This window comes from Monodon monoceros, unplaced genomic scaffold, assembly GCF_005190385.1.
Source record: "Monodon monoceros isolate NGI ecotype Baffin Bay Population unplaced genomic scaffold, NGI_Narwhal_1 Super_Scaffold_17, whole genome shotgun sequence".
Lineage (NCBI taxonomy): Eukaryota > Metazoa > Chordata > Mammalia > Artiodactyla > Monodontidae > Monodon > Monodon monoceros.
In genome coordinates, this window is record NW_021703773.1 from 17,711,745 (window position 1) to 17,728,343 (window position 16,599).

General features: G+C 41.3%; 1 protein-coding gene across 4 annotated transcripts in view; it reads left to right on the forward strand.

The window, feature by feature from the left end:
- Positions 1-357: 357 nt before the first annotated feature.
- Positions 358-16,599, forward strand: part of SLC7A2 (solute carrier family 7 member 2) — a 71,124-nt gene continuing 54,882 nt past the window's right edge. For 3 of the 4 annotated variants that reach the window (XR_003794140.1, XM_029226222.1, XM_029226224.1), the window contains exon 1: positions 358-469. The gene's annotated coding sequence lies outside the window, so the exon portion shown is untranslated. Of the gene's footprint in view, positions 470-737; positions 948-16,599 lie in introns of those variants that run through there. The other variant, XM_029226223.1, reaches the window with a different exon arrangement.

Sequence of the window (16,599 nt, forward strand, 5' to 3'; positions counted from 1 at the left end):
GGGACCTCCAGGGAAAGCAAGAATTCGCCGCCCGGCAGAGCTCGGCCTCCCCGCCCGCCGGCGCCCACGGGCCTAGCCCTGGCCGAGCGCACGGCCAAGTGCACCGGGCCGTAGACAGACTCCGCGGCGCTGCAGCCCGACCCTCCTACCCCGAGGGCTGGCAGCGTGGCCTGGACTGTCGGGGCGGGAGGCGGGCTCCGGTGGGCTGTCGGCGAGCGCGGGGGCTGGAGGGGGAGGAAGGGGGGAGGGGGAGGCGGTGCCCCCCGGCCAGGCCCCGCCCCCGGCGCGGCTACACAAGCTGCGCCCACCTGCCCAGCCCGCCTTCTGCAGCGCGGCGGCCCCGGCGCTAGTCTCGGCGCGGACCAGCGAGGCGGCGGCCGCTCTAGCAGCCTCCCCGAGCCGCGAGCCCCGACACTCTCCTGCCGCTCGCCCATCCCCGGCCCCTCGTCGCGGCCCTCGCGCTGCCCCAGTAAGTTGCCGAGGGTCGGGCGGCGCGGAGGGGCCGCAGGCGAGGGGCGGCCTGGGCGCCGAGCCGGAGGGATAGGGCTGGGGCGGAGGCGCCCGGGGCCGCGTCCAGCTGCGCGCAGCTGCCCGGAGGCCGCGCTCCGGCCCCTCGGAGACGGAGAGTCCCGGGGCCGCGCTCCGGGCTTCGCCTCGCCCCGTGCGGCCCCCAGGGCGTCGGGATCCGCGGCCGCCGTGCGGGTCGTGGGGGCCGGTAGGCGGCCTGGCACGGCGACGCCGCGGTTCCCTTTGGCCGCCCTGGTCCCGAGGGGCCCTGGGCACCCTCGTGCGGGAGGACCGGCCGGGCCTCCCCACCCCGCCCTACGCACTGGCGGGTCCCCGAAGTCGCCTGCCGCTCGCTTGAGGCTCTTGGGTTACATATAGGACACCGCTCGGAGCTCTGGAAGTCTTTTCACACCCTGACCTGCCCGGGACTGGTAGGACAGGTAAAATGGCTCGTCGTGCTGTCTGTTTGGGGTATTTTTTAAGTAATGGGGTGCAGTTTTAAACCCTTTTGAGATGGGCTATACCCTTTTAAGCCTATTTCATGCCGCCTTCAACCTTGAACTCCAAATACCATTCTTGACGTTTAGGAACTCTGCCGGTCAACCCCAGAGTACCCGTTCCTCCGGAGAGCTTTGCAAGTTCTGGGTATGCGTATATCCAATCCAAGGACTAACATTTTCAGAGATTGTATCTTAAAGATATTGAAAAGAAATCTGCTCACAGAGTTATATAAGTCTTTTGAAGTGCAAACAGTACCCAGATTTCAGGAGTAAAAATGTTCAAATATTCAAACTCTCAAATATTTATGTAGAACTGCCTAAAAAAGCAGTTTTTAGACTGGGGATAAGATTTATCTAGTCGTTTCTACAGAAACACTCATCCTTTTAACTAGGGGATATCGTCAGATTTTATTCAAGTAGAGCTATCTGAATCCCGGCGGGACTCGAGATACGAAGTCAGTGTGTCTGTGGCTTCCCACTTGATGCTTTCTTACTCTTGCCCTAGGCAGTCTTTAGAACCTCTGTCACTTCTCTTCCCCCTCAGCATTAATAATAATTATTTCCTCAGGAAATTGCAAACATTTGTGCTTGTGATTTTCTTCTAGAAGATGTACAGGGTAAGAATATGCTAATTATATGTTTATGGTTGCTTTTTCCTTTTTGTAATATTAAATCCTTTTTTTCTTTTAATCTCACTAAAGCTGGACATGGAATGATTTCTCAGTGAAATAGAACATACGCATTTTTATTTCTCCCTGAAAAGCTGCTAGTTAGCTACTCCGGATGACTCTGGAAGCCACATTATTTATTAGGAGTTTTCAGGTTTCCTCCCTTGCCCCTCATTTGGTTTCTGCACTGTGCCTTGATTAGGGGAATGTCATTTACCTTACTTAGTCTTTTTGGGTGTGCCGTGGCCTTGGAAACCAGAGTAAAACTCTGCATGGTATCTGCAAGGATTCAATTCGCAGAATCCTTGGCCTCGTTTAGCTTAACCTGTTACTAAAGCCCTTTTGATTCCAAAGTCTCTAATCATTATCCCTGGATTTAGAGGCTGGAAGGGAAGACATGGTACCTGTTGGAGTTTTAAAAGTCTGAAAATACTCTGGAGTTTTTCGTCTTGTACGCTCATATGTTTTTGTCATTGGGACATATGTGTCCGAAGGATTTTAAAGTTCATGTTTCTTGCTTTCTACTGCAAACCTGCCCACCTTCTCAGAGTGGAGGTGCCTAGTCTCCTTTCTAGGTGGCCTACCTTGTTCTCTTCTCAGGCTGCCTTGCGTAATTTATCATTGGCTCTCCTGGCTCTTCTGGCCAGACATGGAGCACTTGTCTGTGGCCATTTCTTCTCTTTTTCGGCCCTACTTTTTCAAATGGACTCTCCCTCATAGTTTTTCTTTGTGACTTCTCTATTTAGCTTAGTTTCTGTCTTCCCTTCTGTTTTGTTATATTTGCTTGCTGCTCCATATATCCATATCTGTCTCTCTATACATGTATGTATTTTTTAAGTGTTCAGAGCCATCTGCTTGTTTTATTTTGATGCCCTTCAGTGACCAACTTTCAAAACAGAACCTTGAAGATACCGGTAGGTTGCTATTTGTTTTATTATTTCCCCAAACAGGATACGAACACATTGATTTCATGGACTGGCTTCTCGTAGACTACTTACTGCATGTCAGACATTTAGAACAAAAGCAACATTTTCAGTTGAGAATATTTCTGAATATTCGCATACTTAGTAACATGTGCCCATTTGGATGTTTTGTCACCCAACTGAACACTGAAAAACTCAGTTAACTAAGATTTCAGTTACATGATACCTCTTGTCTAAATGATTTTGAGGACTTAAGTGGTTAACTTATTCCTACACCTTTATCTGAATATTCAAAACCATGTAAATATAGCCTGGATAAGAAAAAAAAATAATGATATTGTTCTTTTCATTGTTTTCTGTTTTAATAGCTTTTCATTCTACAGCCTAACACAATGTCTGGCACATAACATGTGCTCCTTATTGTTGAGTGAACGCCACTGATTTTAATACTTTAAGAAAGGGTGTATGTCTGTCTTCAAAGGTATATTCCTTCATTGGAAAGTACTGAGTTCCTGCTCTGTACTCAGCATTAGACATTGAAAAGTAGTGTGCAGCTCCAATTTTGGAGAGATTCTACAATTATTTTTATATTCTGGAAACCCTCCATTGATGGATTTTAGGAGCAGTTATTTATTTTGTTGTAATTTTATGTAAAGTAACGACACCTATAAACAGATGACTTCAGTACTCTCTACACCAGGAAGCAAACAAGGAACACATTCTCTGAAATATGAAGATGATGTTACTTTCTATTCCATCATCAAAAGCACATGTGCTTTGACATTTCTGTTTTACTGGTAGTAACAAATTTGTCCTGACTCTTATATTTTCCTTTCATTGCATTTCTGGCTATTTTCTAAGAAGTGGTGTCTGTGGAAATGTTGTAGATGCTATGGACAAAACCAAAGCAACAACTGGGGGTTCATTTCCACCAGACTCTAACTAGTTGATCAGGCTCTAACTAGCTGAGTTAAGATAATCAGAGCATGATTTACCTACAAATTTTTTTTGTCCAATTTAGTAAAAATAACTGTTATATATTAATCTGTGGAAACAAGCAGTATGCTATTATTTTTCAAGTGCTCATGGACTCTTTTAAACCTTAAATGTTTCTGAGAATGGCCTCTGCTGCCATTGTTAACCTTCTCATTGGTAAGTACAATTAGTGTTGACTTAAGATTTGAGTTAATGTGGTTTTTGTTTAAAAGTCTGGATTTGAATATGTGGGTCACATCTCTTCTGTTCATACTTAGACTTTTACTTCCAATATCTCTCCTCGGAAAAGTCTGTGGTTCTCGGTTTTTCTGGGTGTGTACGAACGTGAAAGGTTTGTTGAAAATCTTGAAGTTTCTTACATCCAAGATTGAAACATCAGCTGGGTGTCCTATGTGATGACTTAGTACTGCAAATGTCATGTATTTAATTTTATGCCTTCTCCTTATCCCACTACAAAAATAAAATAAAAAATACAAAAATAAAACCCATACGTTCACACCTATTCTAGTACTGCATACTAACTAGCGCCTCTGTTCAGAACTTGTATCATCTGGGATTCGGCAGTGAGGTGGATGAGATAAGAACATTTCATAACCTTTCTTCTAGGAGTTTTAAAAAAAAAAAAGCCCTGACTATGTTATATTCATTTTTGGAATATTTTATGAACAATACACAACAAAGAATTTTTATGTTCCTTGTTGATTTTTGCTAGTTTTTCCCACAGTTGTGGGGAAAATTCTTTTCTTTCCTTCGCCCACTCTGGTTTCATCAAAGGCTTTTAAGTCTTCATACAGTCATACCTAATACAATGCTGTTTATGCCATCAAAGCCCACTTCCTTCCAGTGGAGACCTAGTGATCACCGTGGATAGAGCTTGATGTTGCCAGGGATGCTGAACAATACTGTAATTAAGATGCTCTCATTTTATGCTTCTACTGTTGTCCATCTTTTTTTTTGATTTTAATGGATCTTTCCATTTAAAAACAGATGCTTGTCTTTTCAAAAAGTCAAGTTTAACATAAACCTTCAAGCTCACTTTTTATTCATTCTACTCCTTTGTGGGCAGGGAGATGTTATCTGAGTTGGTAACTTATCATAATTAGAAGATAAAAGTTGACGGGCTAGGGTCTTTTCTTCACTTGGCTCTGGATATCCAGCTGTCATCTGGTAAATGATGATAATGGTGATAGTCACTAGTGGAATTAACAGTCATTATATATTGAACCGTAAGGAAAAAATTGGTTCTCTTTGCATGTTTAGCCTTATTTGTTTACTTCCTCAATGTGAACTCAGGGAAGATTTTTCAGAATGCAATTCAATTTCTACTTTAAAAAAATCACACTAAAATCTCTAGAATTTGAAATATATTTGAGTGGTGGGGTGGGAAGTCATCTCTGTATCACATGCAAATTGTATTTTTCCAAAGTATCTGTATCCTTTGGATTTTCTCCCTCACCAGCCCCCATTCATCCTGCTGGTTTCTTAAAAAAAAAAAAAAATGCATCCATTTGGTGGAAACAGCTGAATTTGATTTTTGTGAAACTAGCATGCAAAATCATAGTTTTTAGCAATTGTATGTACAAACAAATTACTGAAATACTGTTTTGGTACATTGGGATTTCCTTGGAATAGGAAATATGACTTTGATTCTAAGAATATCCTAGGAGATGATCCATTTGGAGTCTTCCATGATCGGAGGTTAGCTAATCGATTTTGGATGAATATGTGTTATATACAGCCCAGATCGAGAGTCTGTAGAGAAGCGAAGAATAAATCAATGACTTCGTCTCTGTGGGCTTTGACCACCAGTGAAGGAGTTAACGAGTACACACACAGTAGGAAGAGAATGATAAAGCTGCCATTTGATTGAGCCATACACAAAGCTGAAGGCATCAGAAGGAGAAGTAACAGTCTGTTCTAAACTTTTTTTTTTTTGCGGTACACGGGCCTCTCACTGCTGTGGCCTCTCCCGTTGCAGAGCACAGGCTCCGGATGCGCAGGCTCAGCGGCCATGGCTCACGGGCCCAGCCGCTCCGCGGCATGTGGGATCTTCCCGAACCGGGGCACGAACCCGTGTCCCCTGCATCGGCAGGCGGACTCCCAACCACTGCGCCACCAGGGAAGCCCTAAACTTCTCTTTTTTATAATGTGTGTTGTGTTCCTGACATAGACTAAATGCTCCATCAATTTAAGGTACTATTGTCATCACCATTACAGTTACTATTATTGCTGTTAAAACCACTATCACTCTTCCTCCTCCAGTTGCTCTTTGGTGAAACTTGGGTCACTTAGACTTGAGTTCTGGCTGAGCATTTATTCACAAAAATTTGCATTTTGGAAGGGGCAATAATACTTATTAATCATTTGGCAGAACTGTCTGTCATTTATTACCCTGACACTCAAGAAAATTATGATGTTTAACTGAGAATTCAAACTATTTTGAAAGGTCTTAGAGGAAAGTTAAAACACATTAGGAGATTATATTTTAGGTGGAAAATTTGAAGAATAAAGTCATTCCAAAAGTGCAGTCAAATTAAGAACATGAGATTATCTTAACTTCTCACTCTGACAGTTGAGTGTTATGTTGGTTAAGTTTAGTGCATTTATACAAACTTAGTGAGTTTAAAACCCATAAGGGGCCTTGTCAGGAATATAAAAATCGTAAGAGGTCTTCAGCCATCCCTCCCACTTTTGCTTCTCCTGCAGGAGTCCCTCTGAAATCCAGGAAAGCAGTCCCCAGCTACAGTTTAGTGTTGGTTCCAGTCTTGGCTTTCAGTTTAGAATGGACAAAGGACTGATAAAAAAAATGCTGGTTGCTGAAGAGATACTTTTCTGTTACTTGTTAGAGAGGGGAAAGTTCTTTTGTTAGAAGGAAACACATTCGGTTCAGTTCCTACCATTGACCTAGAAGAAGAAAAAAATGTTCTAAAATAAATTATATAACCAAAAATATATTTACTGTCATATTCAACATAGCTCTTCTATTGTACAAGGAGGGTTTTTAATGAAGACATGCAACTGGGTACCACTGCTTCACCTTCCAGGTTTCAGGCTCTTGTGAATGTACCTTTTAAAAAAAAAATCTGATAATTGTTCCCAAGAGGTTGATGTGTGTGGGGGGAACAGGGAATTGATTTACATTCTCAGTGTAATAGGCAAATCTTTATTTAAAGGACTCCTGGGGTGAATCCATTTCTACTAGGTAAAAATCACTTCATAGGGTTTTTGTTTAATGGACCTCAGATGCTCAGAATTCCTTTAATCATAGTTCTTTGTTTGCAGTACACTTTGTCATGCCATTATTGGCTCATGTATGGCCAATAAATATTACCCATTTTAGATTCTTGGGTTGGGTGGTGGGTGGATATTCACTGTATTATGATTTTAAAATGATATATGAATAAATAAAATTTTAAATTTCCCCTAAATAAATTAGTAAATAAAAATTTCACAAATGTCTCCTTTGTGTTTTTCCTTCAAGTAGAGAACATCTGTACTGAATGAAATTTTCCTTTCGTTCAGAAGGACAGCTTTCTTTAGACAGTGATTTTTTTTCCTCCTAAAATTCCTTTATATTCACTTCCATAACATTCCTGGTATCTTTTTTTTTTTTTTTTTTTTTTTTGCGGTACGCGGGCCTCTCACTGCTGTGGCCTCTCCCGTTGCGGAGCACAGGCTGCGGATGCGCAGGCGCAGTGGCCATGGCTCACGGGCCCAGCCGCTCCGCGGCACGTGGGATCTTCCCAGACCGGGGCACGAATCCGTGTCCCCTGCATCGGCAGGTGGACTCTCAACCACTGCGCCACCAGGGAAGCCCCATTCCTGGTATCTTGAAGCAAAGGATACTTATTATTTTTCAATGGGGCTCATAGTACACAGGATATTTGCAATTTGCTTAGGTGCTTGTCCTGATAAAAATCCAAATGAAAACTTCCTTGTAGTTTGAATCAACTTGGACATGAATTCCTCTGGGAAAAGCCTATGTCCAAAAAAATTCAGCCTACTCTGTATAGATTTTTTATGTGCCTTAATTATCATATTAAACAACGCAATTTTATACTTGTATTTCAACCCAACACAAAGATTTAAGTGGTTTATTTAATTCCGTTGTAATCTGAGCAATTGTTTGGGAGATATTTTCGTGAGACTTAGAAGGAGCTTGGGGTGAGCTTTGACACTCCATCCTAAGGGCTTAATAACATTCTGGAGTGTTTCGGCGACATTAGGAATTTACCTTTGTTCCAAGGCAGCCCATGCTAGAAAACGAAGTCAAATTGACCATGATTAATCAGGCGAAGTGAGATTGCTGTTTCAGCTTTTAGTTTTTGACATTTTGCAGCGATCTGGACTTTCAGGAAGGAGTTGACAGAAGGACTAACAACCTTCATCCAAGTGTAAAACTTACTGAGAGTTCAGTTTTTTCATCCCTTTGAAATTAAAGGGCACTGCTGAGTTTTTAGTGCGTCTCAGTGCTTGGAGTAAGTATTGAACACCAGCTCCGTGCCGTGTGAGCATGTGTCTGAAGAGGTGAATGAGAGAGGCCGGTGGGGCTCCCACTTTAGTCTCTATGGAGCTTCATGGTGTTCAGAGTGAATAGTTTCCTCTCTTTGGCTTTTTAACCTATACTATGAATTTACATAGACACATTTGGAGCAGAAATTCAAGGTCATATTCTTTTTCGTAGAATCATATTAATGTTTACAACATGAGGTCCATGCTGTTTAAGCAGTCTCTGAAATGTAACTGTGTACCTCCTAAAAGACTGGACAAGTGAATCAGGTGGGAGAACTAAAGAGATTCAGGTTGAAAAAGAAAAGATTACATTGACATATGTCTTTTCTAATGAAAGGCTTCATGACAAGTTTCATACAGTTTTGATCAACTGTATTTGAACTAATGGCACTTACAGTTCTTTGGTATAACTCCTGTAGTACTTAGAATTCTTTGATATACAAAGATATCAAAGATGTCAAATTCTTTTGATTCTAATAATGTCTATACTTCAGTAGAAGAAAGAAGAATCACACGTATGCATGTAAAGTGCCCCCACCCCATGGGAGTTCAAGAATCCCTGAATTCCAACCAGTGGACACCTAGGGTCTCTGGAACCCAGAATAAGAAAGAACCCTGCAACTCAGAAGCCATTTCAACCCGTGGGAAAACTGTCTTAGGAGAGAACACTTTGGGGCAGGATGGGGCCGTCCCGGTCATATGTCCTTTCCCCTTGTTATAACATTGCTTGTGGCCTCCGAGGACAAGCTGAGGATGGGCTCAGAGGCGGGTGGGGCAGTGGGGTGCTCCGAGTTAAAGAGCCCAGACAATAACGCAGTGATGACCATTCCCGTTTGTGCCATGGTGGAAGCAGTTCCCTGGCCTTGAAGGGATACTTTGGACTTTAATTGTCACCAGCATCAAATTCCTCCAAAATTCTCAGAATTCTTTCCTCCGAATTCTGAGATTCACAGATGTCTATGTCTACCTGTGGACCAGGAAATAAATTTGATTCTAAGTTAAACTGAGATCATTGAGTATGTATAATATATACACAAATGGGAAGAAAAAGAAAGAATGGATAAGAATAATCAGTGCTCTCTTTTCTTATCTAAAATTGGAATATCTTTCGAGTGACATTAGAAATCCAACCTTATGGCTCAATGTCAGTCTGACATGGATCTTCTTGTAGAAATCTCTGAAATGTAATAAACTTATAGTTTAATAGAACTAAAGAGGTCATAATAAAGACGTAAGCATCACCGCAGAGCCTTGTCAGTTTTCAAAGTATAAAATAACTAACTGAGGGCTTCCCTGGTGGCGCAGTGGTTGGGAGTCCGCCTGCCTATGCAGGGGACACGGGTTCGTGCCCTGGTCCGGGAAGATCCCACATGCCGCGGAGTGGCTGGGCCCGTGAGCCATGGCCGCTGAGCCTGTGCTCCACAACGGGAGAGGCCACAACAGTGAGAGGCCCGCATACTGCAAAAAAATAAAATAACTAACTGAAAGCTTTTCCTTTTACTTGTCATGTTTGTTTAATAGCATGCCTAATGACTAATAGCAAAGCAGAGTGAAGAATTTTTAAGTTGGTTTCTCTACTGAAATTCTTATCCATTGCCAAACTTGTTTTGTAAGTGATTAAGATCTGTAAGGTTTTGTTGCAAAAAGGCCCTCTCTTACATGCATTACATTTGTGACATGGTGGTTGTGTAGGTGGAGTCGGATCTGTGTGCAGTATTCATCAAGAAAATAGCACAAAGCGCATTTACAGGCCATGGAGAAACAATAGCGGGTGTTGATAAAATTTGTAGTACTAGAGCTTCGAAAACATGCCTGTTGTAAACTCTTCTGAAACTTAGAATTCCACCTTTAAAAGAAAATCATTTTTTCATTAGATGATAGTACATGAATAAGGCACTGCATCCTGGAAGTTTGGTTCTACCATTGTAAGGATGGTGACACGCTGTCGTGCCGGCAGGTTTTGTATTCCATTCCCTAAACTTAACAATACACCGAAAGCTGTCTTGTGGGCAGTTTCTGAAGTTTGGAAGCTTTCACCTCCAGCCCCCGTGGTCATGGACAGTTACTGAGTTCTTGGCTCTAAGTGTACCAAGCACGGTGCTAGGCAGGTTTGGAAGGGAAGTAGGCTCCTGAGAATGACATTTTAGAGCTCTCTTTTAACAGTTAAGAAAGTGAGATCTTAAGAGTTGTAACTCATCTGAGGTCAGGACAGTTAGGAGCAGAGTGAAGACGTGATTTCAAGCTTTTTGACTTAGCAAAAGCGCTGATTTATTCCAGGCCATTCCGTTTGTGTAAAAGCAAATCCTAATCACTATAATACACTACTTAGGTGGTAGGAATTTTATAAGTGGGGCTCAAAAGACAATTTTAACTTGAAAGTTTTTCATTTTAAAATGTCTTGGAAATTAACATATTTGAATAAGACATTTTAGTAATAGCGACAAGCTCGTGATGTGAACAGTTTTTATTAAATAGCATATTTTAGCCCCCAAAATGGAAAAATGTAATCTTAACCTAAAAATAAAAAAACTTCACACATGGATTCTAAGCCATCTAAAGTCATTAGGACTTATACCTCGTAAGTGGTGCTTTTAAACAAGTTCTGTTTGGAGTGCTGTTGTGCTATCTTTCAAAAAAAACCTGTTTGAATTTTTGCTTTTTCTGATTATCATAGCTAACAGATGGTTTGCACTTAGTTCAGTGAACCAAACAAAAAAAGAACAGACTTTGCATAAAATTTCTGTTGATGGTGCATTTTATCTCACTGAAATGGATCACATGAACTTTCTGAATAATGAATAGCGTATTTACATTATTCTGATCTTTTTTGCTACAGCGTAAGAAAGAAATGTGAAGGACAAACAGCCTAGTATTATCATTTTAAAAGTTATTCTGGTGAATTAAAGTATTTTTCTATTCTTAACTGCATTGCTAATGCTGGATATGTTCCATGAGCTGCTTGCAAAAAAATTGTTCCAGTGACTTTGAAAGCATAAGGAACTGTTTATCTCATTGAACTACTAGAACTGGTAGTAAATTAATTTTTATAAGGATTTTAAGCCTTAAAGTTTCAAGAACCCACATCATTTTGCTAATCCCAATTTTGAAAGAATTTAGTAGAGTTGCAATCCAATATTTGACTTTCTGTTGATTCACCATCACCGGCCTGTTCGTAGTTGTTGGTCGGTGCTTGTGTGTGGTGGGAAGTGTGTACATGATGGTGGCCTAAGGTGGGCAGGATGGTATTACCGAAGTGGAGGTAACTTGACTAGTGAGGAGTGCAGGTAGCAGCTTAGTAGTTGGTACCAATGGTAATTGAAAGTTCAAGAGTCTTTTGTTTTAGGAATGGGGCTTTACTTCATCACATACAATTTTAATTCATTACATATTAGACCAGAGAAATCAGTAAAGTGGAGCTATATAATTTCACTTCTAATTTTGTATGCATGAATCAGAATTCAGACTGTTTTCAAGAATTGGAAGAAAGGTGCTCATTTTATTGAACTAAATATAATTTCTGTTGAGTGAAATAAAAGGGGAAAAAAGAATGCAAAAATCTTTATTTTTTTGCCCTCCCCAAAATGATGTATGTAGAATAATATTTGTTTGTTTGTTTTTTGTGGTACACGGGCCTCTCACTGTTGTGGCCTCTCCCGTTGCAGAGCACAGGCTCCAGACGTGCAGGCTCAGCGGCCATGGCTCACGGGCCCAGCCGCTTCACGGCATGTGGGATCTTCCCGGACCGGGACACGAACCCATGTCCCCTGCATCGGCAGGCAGACTCTCTACCACTGCGCCACCACTGAAGCCCTAGAATAATGTTTTAAGGCAGAGAAAGTAATGTTTCTCTAGTATTCTTGTCAACAGAACTTCTACTGCAATTATTTTCTGAATTGGATTTTCCATGTCTTTAAAGGCATAATATATGCATTGCTAGTTTAATAAATCATGAGATTCTAGGCTCAGAAGAAGCCTATACATTTCATTTTAAGCAGAACCATGCCCAACCATTCCTCATAGGCATGTGTACTATGTAAGAGTGAGCTGGAGATTGTACATGTGCAGACATAGCTGCAGGAGAGTCAAAATTTCCTAACTAGTATCATAAATAATAATATTTTCATATTTAAAAACAAAATGTTGAGACTATCTATAACTGAAGAAAACAATCAGCATTTTGTCCTTAATTTCTTAATCCCCCAAACGTCTATGAAACAGTGTAGGTCAAAAAGGAAAATCCTGGGCTTCCCTCAACCCACAAACAGCATGTAAATATCAAAGGCACGTAATAATCTTTATTCTTCCCTGCAAGAGTACATGCTCTGCCCTTACAGGATTGCTTGGGAGCAAAGTAGCTGAGCACATTCATGAGGCTTCCTTTACCTCACAGAGTCTCCCGTTGATTTGATCCCAATTCCCTGGGTACAGGCATGTGATACAAATGAGTGAAACAGGTTAGTGCAAAATAGTAAGGAATGGTTGGGAACTGTGAACCAGAGAGCAATCCATTTGAAAATACCATGTGTCCCAAAAACATACACTGGGAGTTGGGAAGAGTGACTGATAAAAGATTTACACAGAACCAAGCAGAGTTCCTGACATTGTGAGAATGTCACATTGTGGAATGAGACTGCAGCCCAGAAAACCCATATTTGTATCCTAGATCCCTTTAAATATGTCAGAACACACTGGCAAATGAAGCAATTCCAAATCTATTTTCCTTTCTTAAAAAGACACATAGAAAGAAAGAGGTTGGGAAATATCCATATAGTAGCTATTGATGGGAGTTGACTCCCATCAATTTTCAGGTTTTCCGGATTTCCCTATTCTCTTAAGGATACTCTGAGTGGAAGCAAAATTCAATCTTGGCAGAATGTCCTCTCCCTGCTTCTTAGAGCTCGTATTTGTCTTGTAGGCTAGCTTCATTATCCTTTCATTCAGCCAAAAATGTTCTCTTGTAAAAATGGTCAACTAAAGCCTCATCTCCAAACAGATTCTACTTTTTCAAATTATGAATCACAACTTCCTTAGGTCTTGGAAGCATACAGTAGTGAGGACAAAGGCAGTGGAGACTGATAAATTTTGCTGAAATGAGAAAGGTAAAATCTCCTGTTTGTGTGTGATCTGAATATTCCCAGCATTTAATATTGTGATTTTCTAGGCTATGTGGGTGAGTGATAGAGCTTTTCTTTTCTGGTCTTGTAGAAGATTGTTTTATGTGTGATAGGTAGGTACATTGGTAGAGGTTTTTATTACCCGCTACTCAGAGTTAAATATTCCATACAGGGGTACTTGGGGAAGGGGAGAGACAGAGGAATTACAGTTGCGAATACTAAAATAGGCTTGTTGCATAAGGTGAACCTTTAAACTTGAGAAAGGTTTACCAAATCAATATCTATTTGATCTGAATAGGGGATATGTAATGGTGTAATACCCCTTGACATTTTTCCAAGTCATCAGTATCATGAGGACATACCTTGTGGGTTTTTAAAATTTTCTAGTCACCGTGAACTCACGTGATTATCACTTTTTTGGGAAGATGAGGATGTTGAGTGGGGTGGGAGGGTTTTGGCAATATGGACTTTGGTGTGAACGAACTACCTGTTCTCTGACTATTGGTTTATGTCTGCAGAGAATCATGACAAACTTAGTTTATCAGCCACAAAAAAGTTGTATCATTAAATCACAGAACCTGAGCTGGCAGATAATTTAGCTAATACCCTTTTAACTAGACCTGGTTCCTCACATTTCTGAATCATTCTGAATCACCTGTCCTCTCTTTAAAATGACAGAAATCTGACACCTTTCTTGGAAGGCAGCTTCTAATGGACAGGAACACTCTTTATTAGGGTGTGATGCATTGTACTGGGTCAGTGTCTTACTCTTTTTTATATTATATCCTTTTTTTTGTAGTTTTATCTTCTAGTATAGTATGGAGTCATTGTCTTCTTACACATTGCCATTCACATATTTAAAGAAAGCTATCATCTCTTCTCTAAGGCTTTCCGCACCCCAAGAGTGAAAAGAAGCAAAATGTAGAAATATGAGCAACTTATCTTTCTAAAGCTCTTTGCCCAGCACTTTTCTTGTTCACTTAACCCTTATATCACTTCTGTAACATCTCTTTCCAAGATGGGAAGACTGAGAGTCCAGTGACTTGCCCAGACACATGGCCGGTAACTCTCAGAGCTAATTGGCTAGACTCAGAGCAGGGTTCCCTCTCTGGGGCCCAGCTGCCTCCCTGCTTATCGTACCTGAACACCTGAATTGTCTTTAATTGCCTTCAAGTCATGACATGGCTTCCAGACCCCTCACCCTACCCTGGTCACTCTTTACTGGACATACTTGGTCAGCATTTAAGAAAAAGACGGCAGCTACAGCCAAGCATCCATCCATGCAGGAGATATTTGAGTGGCTGCTATGTGCCAGACATTCTCTAGGTATTTGGGATATACCAGTAAACAAAGCAGTCAAACGAAGTTCTTGCCCTCATGAAGCTTACATTCGGAGGGTTTCCAACAGGGCTCAGACCCCTTCCCCCGCAGCAACACCCAAGAGGAGTTTGAAACAGGGGACTGAAGAATTGGAATAGCGGGTTCTGTGCTCTTAAGAAGTTAAGATGGGGGACTTCCCTGGCGGCACAGTGGATAAGACTCTGCGCTCCCAGTGCAGGGAGCCCGGGTTCTATCCCTGGTGAGGGAACTAGATCCCACATGCATGCCACGACTAAGAGTTCCCATGCCACAACTGAGGAGCCCGCCTGCCACAACTAAGACCTGGTACAACCAAAAAAAAAAAAAAAAATTAAGATGGGAATTCTATATGAAAACTTAAAATAATGTATTAAAAAATATAATATCTCTGCTCATTTCCCCCCTTTCATCCCTTCAAACAGATTCCTCCTGTGGATTGAGAGAATAATGCTGACTTCTATTGAATTATACCAATTTATTTCCGGGCACAAAATGAGGCCACAGAAAAACTTTTGGTAATAGAAGAGAAAGGTCTCTGATATTATCAGAAGCCATTTGAAATAAAATCTAAGCAAAATGAAAGCATGTAAGATGTGATTTGCTGGGCCCAAGACTTTATTTGTTCTGGGGTATGTTCTGAATTCAGACATGTGGGGAGGACTAAGAATACGAGATATTTGAGAACCCAAGAGATGGATAAGGAATGAACTAGATAAATTGTAAAATGAATACAGTGTTTCAGAAAATGGTATATGTTTTTGTAAAAGTAGTAAAAGTCTTCAGTTTTTTATTGCAGGAAGCCTTCTTTTATGAAATTCTTTGAAATTTTTGTAGCTAGAAGAAATGAGTTTTAATATATATTAGAATTTTTAATACAGACATCAGTTATGATACTTATCTAGTTAATTAATTGGTCCTTAAAAATTTTTCCCCATTGCCTATATATATATATATTTTTTTTTTGTTTGTTTGTTTGTTTTTTGCGGTACGCCGGCCTCTCACTGCTGTGGCCTCTCCTGTTGCAGAGCACAGGCTCCGGACGCACAGGCACAGCAGCCATGGCTCACGGGCCCAGCCGCTCCGCGGCATGTGGGATCTTCCCGGACCGGGGCACGAACCCGTGTCCCCTGCATCGGCAGGCGGACTCTCAACCACTGCGCCACCAGGGAAGTCCCTCCATTGCTTATATTTTAATAACTATTATACTTTCAATCTTAAGGTAATAGTGGTTCATGAGTTTGGAAGGTTAGACTCTGTTGGAGATGAGGTTTTAAAATTCCAAAGTCTGCCGAATATATTTTTGGTATCTGGGTGATGCCTTTCATCATCAGCTGGGTCTTAGATGGGCTGCCAGGAGCCTGGGAACAGCTAGAATTCTGCATTTCTTTGTGCTGAAATGGTTATGTGGCATAGAGGAAAGGGCATGGACTTTGAAGCTACACAGACCTTGGGTTCAAATCTAGGTCTGTGATTTTGAGCAAGTTCCCTAACATCTTTGAGCCTCAGTTTTGTCAACTGAGGATTGGACAACATTTCCTCTGAGGTGTGTGAGGATATATAATGTATATCAAGTGCCCAGAACATAATACAAGAGCAATGAATGACCCCAATGATTACTTTTTATTTTCATATCCCTAAGCCTGTGGTAAATGGCCTTGCTTATGAATGGAATCCTTTCAGTTTTTTTCTCCCCAGAGGATAGTCTCAAGTATTTATAACTTTTTTCTTTCTTTCCTTTTTCCCCCCACCATATCCAAAACTAAAGGAACAGTACCCTGCAGCTCCGTTGGTTCTGAGTTTCTCTTCAGCAAGCTATCTTGAGCTACATGATGTAATTGTTAGCTAACATTGGCTTTGAACCAAGCTGTGGCGACAAGTTTCTTTCCTTAAGGCATGCTTTGGATAGTATTTCATCTCAGTTTAGAATCTGTACTTCATAACCGGACTATTTATTGGCAAAGAAGTGCCTGTGCTTCACTTGCAGGACGTGGTGGTGAGCGCTTTGCTCGTCCAAGCGCTG